The sequence below is a fragment of the Oncorhynchus mykiss genome, chromosome 13, assembly GCF_057628025.1.
Source record: "Oncorhynchus mykiss isolate SJ-2025 chromosome 13, ASM5762802v1, whole genome shotgun sequence".
Lineage (NCBI taxonomy): Eukaryota > Metazoa > Chordata > Actinopteri > Salmoniformes > Salmonidae > Oncorhynchus > Oncorhynchus mykiss.
The window spans coordinates 3,270,215-3,277,500 of record NC_143034.1 but is presented as its reverse complement, the minus strand read 5'-3'; the positions used below and the strand labels follow the sequence as shown (position 1 = coordinate 3,277,500).

Here is a 7,286-nt window from a genome sequence, read left to right as displayed (position 1 = left end):
GGCTGGTGCTTTTCACATTACTGGGATTAGTAAACAGTTGAATTAAACTGTAATGTTACCCGGGCTGGTGGGAGAGATGTTACCCCGGCTAGTTGGGGGGGAAATGTACCGGGGCTGGGGGGGGGGGATGTGGCCCCGGGCTGGAGGGGATGTCACCCCGGGCTAGGAGGGGGAGGGGGGTGTAGCCGGGCTAGGAGGGGGGGGGGATGCACGGGCTAGGCGGGGGGGGGGATGTAGCAGGAAGCCGGGAGATCCCCGGCTGGGGGGGGGGGGGGATGTCACCCCGGGCTAGGAAGGGGGGGGGGGGGGGGATGCACCCGGCTCCTGTTGGGGGGGGGGGGGGGGGGGGAATGTAGCCCCCGGCTAGTCTGGGGGGGGGGGGGGGGGAATGTCACCCCGGGCTAGTGGTGGGGGGAGGGGGGGGTGGTGTGACCCCGGGCTCATGGTGGGGGGGGGGCAGTGAGCCGGGCTCATGGTGGGAGGGGGGGGGGGGGGAGATGCCACCCCGGGCTAGTAGTGGGGGGGGGGGGGGGGGGGGGAGATGTCACCCCGGGCTAGTAGTGGGGGGGGGGGGGGGAGATGTCACCCCGGGCTAGTAGGTGGGGGGGGGGGGAGATGTCACCCCGGGCTAGTGGGTGGGAGGGGGGATGTGGCCCGGCTAGTGGTGGGAGGGGAGATGTCACCCCGGGCTAGTAGTGGGGGGGGGGGAGATGTCACCCCGGGCTAGTGGTGGGAGGGGGGGGGAAGATGACCCGGGCTAGTAGTGGGGGGGGGGGGGGAGGTGAGCACGGGAGAGCTGCATGCATGGGGGGGGGGGGGGGGGAATGTTACCCCGGGCTAGTAGTGGGGGGGGGAATGTTACCCGGGCTAGTGGTGGGGGGGGGTGTGCCCCGGGCTAGTTGTGGGGGAAATGTACCCCGGGCTAGTAGTGGGGGGGGGGGGGGAGATGTCACCCCCGGCTAGTAGTGGGGGGGGGTGTGGCCCGGGCTAGTAGTGGGGGGGGGGGGAGATGTTTAGCCGGGCTAGTAGTGGGGGGGGGGGGGGAGATGTGGCCCCGGCTAGTGTGGGTGGGAGGGGGGAGATGTCACCCCGGGCTAGTAGTGGGGGGGGGGAGATGTAGCCGGGCTAGTAGTGGGGGGGGGGGGAGATGTCACCCCCGGCTAGTGGTGGGGGGGGGGGGGGGGGAGGATGTCACCCCCGGCTAGTAGTGGGGGGGGGGGAAAATGTCACCCCGGGCTAGTAGTGGGGGGGGGGGGGGGGGGGGGGAATGTTACCCCGGGCTAGTAAGTGGGGGGGGGATGCCCAGGAGCATAGTGGGGGGGGGGGTGCCCGCGGCTGGTGGGGGGGGAATGTTACCCCGGGCTAGTGAGTGGGGGGGGGGGGGGAGATGTGGCCGGGGAGCCCTGGTGGGAGGGGATGTACACCCGGCTAGTGAGTGGGGGGGGGGGGGAGATGTTACCCGGGTGGTGCGTGGGGGGGGGGGGGGGGAGATGCACCCGGGCTAGTAGTGGGGGGGGGGGGGGGGATGCACACCGGGCTAGTAGTGGGGGGGGGGGGATGTAGCCCGGGCTAGTAGTGGGGGGGGGGGGAATGTCGCCCCGGGCTGGTCGTGGGGGAGATGTCACCCCCGGCTAGTAGTGGGGGGGGGGGAGATAGCGGGCTAGTAGGGGGGGGGGGAGATGTCACCCGGGCTGGTGGTGGCGGGGGGTGCCCGGGCTGGAGTGGGGGGGGGGGGAGATGTCACCCCCGGCTAGTGTCGTGGGGGGGGGGGGAATGTCACACCGGGCTAGTAGTGGGGGGGGGGAGATGCAGCCGGGCTAGTAGTGGGGGGGGGGGAGATGTCACCCCGGGCTAGTAGTGGGGGGGGGGGGGGAAGATGTCACCCCGGGCTAGTGGTGGGAGGGGGGAGGATGTCTCACCCCGGGCTAGTAGTGGGGGGGGGGGAATGTTACCCCGGGCTAGTAGTGGGGGGGGGGAAGTGTACCCGGGCTAGTAGTGGGGGGGGGGGTGTTACCCCGGGCTAGTATGTGGGGGGGGAAATGTTCCCCGGGCTAGTAGTGGGGGGGGGGGGGGGGAGATGTTACCCCGGGCTAGTAGTGGGGGGGGGGGGAATGTTACCCCGGCTAGTAGTGGGGGGGGGAATGTTGCCCCGGGCTAGTGGGGGCATGTGCCCGGGCTGGTGGGGGGATGTCTCCCCGGGCTAGTAGTGGGGGGGGGGGGGAGATGTTTCCCCGGCTGGTGGGGGGGGGGGGGGGGATGTGTACCCCGGGCTGGTCGTGGGAGGGGAGATGCCCCCGGCTGGCGTGGGGGGGGGGGGGAGATGTCACCCGGGCTGTAGTGGGGGGGGGGGAGATGTTACCCCGGGCTAGTAGTGGGGGGGGGGAGATGTGGCCCCCCGGGCTAGTGGGGGGGGGGGAGATGTCACCCGGCTGAGTGGGGGGGGGGAGATTAGCCCGGGCTAGTGGTGAGGGGGAGGATGTACACCCCGGCTAGTAGTGGGGGGGGGGGGGGGGAAATGCCCCCGGGCTGGTGGGAGGGGGGAATGTTGCCGGCTAGTAGTGGGGGGGGGGGGGGGTGCCCGGCTAGTATGGGGAGTGCCCCGGCATGGTGGGAGGGGGGATGCTGTTGCCCCGGGCTAGTAGTGGGGGGGGGGGGGGTGTTACCCCGGCTGTTGTGGGGGGAATGTTACCCGGCTAGTGGTGGGAGGAGGGGAGATGTTACCCCCGGCTAGTAGTGGGGGGGGGGGGGAGATGTTACCCCGGGCTAGTGGTGGGAGGGGGAGTGCCCCCGGGCTGGCTGGTGGGGGGGGGGGGAGATGTCACCCCGGGCTAGTAGTGGGGGGGGGGGGGAATGTCACCCCCGGCTAGTAGTGGGGGGGGGGGGAGATGTTACCCCGGCTAGTAGTGGGGGGGGGGGGAGATGTCACCCCGGGCTAGTGGTGGGAGGGGGGGTGCGCCCCCCGGGCTAGTAGTGGGGGGGGGGGAGATGTCACCCCGGCTAGTCAGTGGGGGGGGGGGGAATGTCACCCCGGCTAGTAGTGGGGGGGGGGAGATGTGACCCCGGGCTAGTAGTGGGGGGGGGGGGGAATGTCACCCCGGGCTAGTAGTGGGGGGGGGGGAGATTGACCCCGGGCTAGTAGTGGGGGGGGGGGGGGGAAATGTTAGCCGGGCTAGTAGTGGGGGGGGGGGGGGGGGGAAATGTTACCCCCGGCTAGTAGTGGGGGGGGGGGGAATGTTGCCCCGGGCTAGTAGTGGGGGGGGGGGGGTGTTACCCCGGGCTAGTTGGGGGGGAAATGTACCCCCGGCTAGTAGTGGGGGGGGGGAATGTTACCCCGGGCTAGTAGTGGGGGGGGGGGGGGAATGTTACCCGGGCTAGTGGTGGAGTTGCACCCCCGGGCTAGTAGTGGGGGGGGGAATGTTGCCCCCGGGCTAGTAGTGGGGGGGGGGAAATGTTCCCCCCGGCTAGTGGTGGGAGGGGAATGTTGCCCCGGGCTAGTAGTGGGGGGGGGGGGGTGTTACCCGGGCTGGGGGGAATACCCGGGCTAGTAGTGGGGGGGGGGGGGGGAATGTTACCCCCGGCTAGTGAGTGGGGGGGGGGGGGGGGGGGGGGGAATGCCCCGGGGAGGCAGGTGGGAGGGGGGGATGTAGCTGGGGGGGGGAGGAGGAGATGTCACCCCGGGCTAGTAGTGGGGGGGGGGGGGGGGAGATGTCACCCCGGGCTAGTAGTGGGGGGGGGGGGGGGGAGATGTCACCCCGGGCTAGTAGTGGGGGGGGGGGGAGGAGATGTCACCCCGGGCTAGTAGTGGGGGGGGGGGGAGGAGATGTCACCCCGGGCTAGTAGTGGGGGGGGGGGGGAGATGTCACCCCGGGCTAGTAGTGGGGGGGGGGGGGAGATGTCACCCCGGGCTAGTAGTGGGGGGGGGGAGGAGATGTCACCCCGGGCTAGTAGTGGGGGGGGGGGGGAGATGTCACCCCGGGCTAGTAGTGGGGGGGGGGGGGAGATGTCACCCCGGGCTAGTAGTGGGGGGGGGGGGAGATGTCACCCCGGGCTAGTAGTGGGGGGGGGGGGAGATGTCACCCCGGGCTAGTAGTGGGGGGGGGGGAGATGTCACCCCGGGCTAGTAGTGGGGGGGGGGGGGAGATGTCACCCCGGGCTAGTAGTGGGGGGGGGGGGGAAGATGTCACCCCGGGCTAGTAGTGGGGGGGGGGGGGGGAAATGTTACCCCGGGCTAGTAGTGGGGGGGGGGGAATGTTGCCCCGGGCTAGTAGTGGGGGGGGGGGGGTGTTACCCCGGGCTAGTTGTGGGGGGGAATGTTACCCCGGGCTAGTAGTGGGGGGGGGGGGAGATGTTACCCCGGGCTAGTAGTGGGGGGGGGGGGGGGAATGTTACCCCGGGCTAGTAGTGGGGGGGGGGGGATGTTACCCCGGGCTAGTAGTGGGGGGGGGGGGGTGTTACCCCGGGCTAGTAGTGGGGGGGAATGTTACCCCGGGCTAGTAGTGGGGGGGGGGGGGAAATGTTACCCCGGGCTAGTAGTGGGGGGGAGGGAATGTCACCCCGGGCTAGTAGGGGGGGGGGGAATGTTACCCCGGGCTAGTAGTGGGGTGAATGTTACCCCGGGCTAGTAGTGGGGGGGGGGGGGGGCGGGTGTTACCCTGGGCTAGTAGTGGGGGGGGGATGTTACCCCGGGCTAGTAGTGGGGGGGATGTTACCCCGGGCTAGTAGTGGGGGGGAATGTTACCCCGGGCTAGTAGTGTGGGGGGAGGAATGTTACCCCGGGCTAGTAGTGGGGGGGAAGGAATGTTACCCCGGGCTAGTAGTGGGGGGTGGGGAATGTTACCCCGGGCTAGTAGTGCGGGGGGAATGTTACCCCGGGCTAGTAGTGTGGGGGGGGGGGGAATGTTACCCCGGGCTAGTAGTGTGGGGGGGGGGAATGTTACCCCGGGCTAGTAGTGGGGGGGAATGTTACCCCGGGCTAGTGGGGGGGGAATGTTACCCCGGCTAGTAGTGGGGGGGAGGAATGTTACCCCGGGCTAGTAGTGGGGGGGAAGGAATGTTACCCCGGGCTAGTAGTGGGGGGGAAGGAATGTTACCCCGGGCTAGTAGTGGGGGGGAAGGAATGTTACCCCGGGCTAGTAGTGGGGGGAAATGTTACCCCGGGCTAGTGGGGGGGAATGTTACCCCGGGCTAGTAATGGGGGGGAGGGGGTGTGTTAGCCCTGGCTAGTAGTGGGGGGGGGAAATGTTACCCCGGGCTAGTGGGGGGGGGGGGTGTTACCCCGGGCTAGTAGTGGGGGGTGGGAAATGTTACCCCGGGCTAGTAGTGGGGGGGGAGGGGGTGTGTTACCCCGGGCTAGTAGTGGGGGGGAATGTTACCCCGGGCTAGTAGTGGGGGGGGGGGGGAAATGTTACCCCGGGCTAGTAGTGGGGGGGAGGGAATGTCACCCCGGGCTAGTAGGGGGGGGGGAATGTTACCCCGGGCTAGTAGTGGGGGGGAATGTTACCCCGGGCTAGTAGTGGGGGGGGGGGGGAAATGTTACCCCGGGCTAGTAGTGGGGGGGAGGGAATGTCACCCCGGGCTAGTAGGGGGGGGGAATGTTACCCCGGGCTAGTAGTGGGGGGAATGTTACCCCGGGCTAGTAGTGGGGGGGGGGGGGGGGGGGGTGTTACCCTGGGCTAGTAGTGGGGGGGGGATGTTACCCCGGGCTAGTAGTGGGGGGGATGTTACCCCGGGCTAGTAGTGGGGGGGAATGTTACCCCGGGCTAGTAGTGGGGGGGAATGTTACCCCGGGCTAGTAGTGGGGGGGGAGGAATGTTACCCCGGGCTAGTAGTGGGGGGGAAGGAATGTTACCCCGGGCTAGTAGTGGGGGGGGGGGGAATGTTACCCCGGGCTAGTAGTGCGGGGGGGGGGGGGAATGTTACCCCGGGCTAGTAGTGCGGGGGGGGAATGTTACCCCGGGCTAGTAGTGTGGGGGGGAGAATGTTACCCCGGGCTAGTAGTGTGGGGGGGGGAATGTTACCCCGGGCTAGTAGTGGGGGGGAATGTTACCCCGGGCTAGTGGGGGGGGAATGTTACCCCGGGCTAGTAGTGGGGGGGAGGAATGTTACCCCGGGCTAGTAGTGGGGGGGAAGGAATGTTACCCCGGGCTAGTAGTGGGGGGGAAGGAATGTTACCCCGGGCTAGTAGTGGGGGGAAATGTTACCCCGGGCTAGTGGGGGGGAATGTTACCCCGGGCTAGTAGTGGGGGGGAGGGGGTGTGTTAGCCCTGGCTAGTAGTGGGGGGGGGGAAATGTTACCCCGGGCTAGTGGGGGGGGGGGGTGTTACCCCGGGCTAGTAGTGGGGGGTGGGAAATGTTACCCCGGGCTAGTAGTGGGGGGGGAGGGGGTGTGTTACCCTGGGCTAGTAGTGGGGGGGAGGGAATGTCACCCCGGGCTAGTAGTGGGGGGGGAGGGAATGTTACCCCGTGCTAGTAGTGGGGGGGAGGGGGTGTGTTACCCCGGGCTAGTGGGGGGGAGGGGGTGTGTTACCCCGGGCTAGTGGGGGGAAGGGGGTGTGTTACCCCGGGCTAGTAGTAGTGGGGGGGGGGGGGGGATGTTACCCCGGGCTTGTAGTGGGGGGGGAATGTTTCCCCGGGCTAGTAGTGGGGGGGAATGTTACCCCGGGCTAGTAGTGGGGGGGAATATTACCCCGGGCTAGTAGTGGGGGGAATGTTACCCCGGGCTAGTAGTGGGGGGGGAATGTTACCCCGTGCTAGTAGTGGGGGGGGAGGGAATGTTACCCCGGGCTAGTAGTGGGGGGAGGGGGTGTGTTACCCCGGGCTAGTGGGGGGGAGGGGGTGTGTTACCCCGGGCCAGTGGGGGGAAGGGGGTGTGTTACCCCGGGCTAGTAGTAGTGTGGGGGGGGGGGGGGGGAAATGTTACCCCGGGCTTGTAGTGGGGGGGGAATGTTTCCCCGGGCTAGTAGTGGGGGGGAATGTTACCCCGGGCTAGTAGTGGGGGGGGGAATGTTACCCCGGGCTAGTAGTGGGGGGGGAATGTTACCCCGGGCTAGTAGTGGGGGGGATGTTACCCCGGGCTAGTAGTGGGGGGAGGAATGTTACCCCGGGCTAGTAGTGGCGGGGGGGGGAATGTTACCCCGGGCTAGTAGTGGGGGGGATGTTACCCCGGGCTAGTAGTGGGGGGGAATGTTACCCCGGGCTAGTAGTGGGGGGGGGAATGTTACCCCGGGCTAGTAGTGGGGGGGGGGAATGTTACCCCGGGCTAGTAGTGGGGGGGGAATGTTACCCCG

At 68.8% G+C, this 7,286-nt stretch overlaps 1 protein-coding gene across 1 annotated transcript in view; it reads left to right on the top strand.

The window, feature by feature from the left end:
* Window positions 1-7,286, top strand: part of LOC110487301 (uncharacterized) — a 47,890-nt gene that overhangs the window by 33,209 nt on the left and 7,395 nt on the right.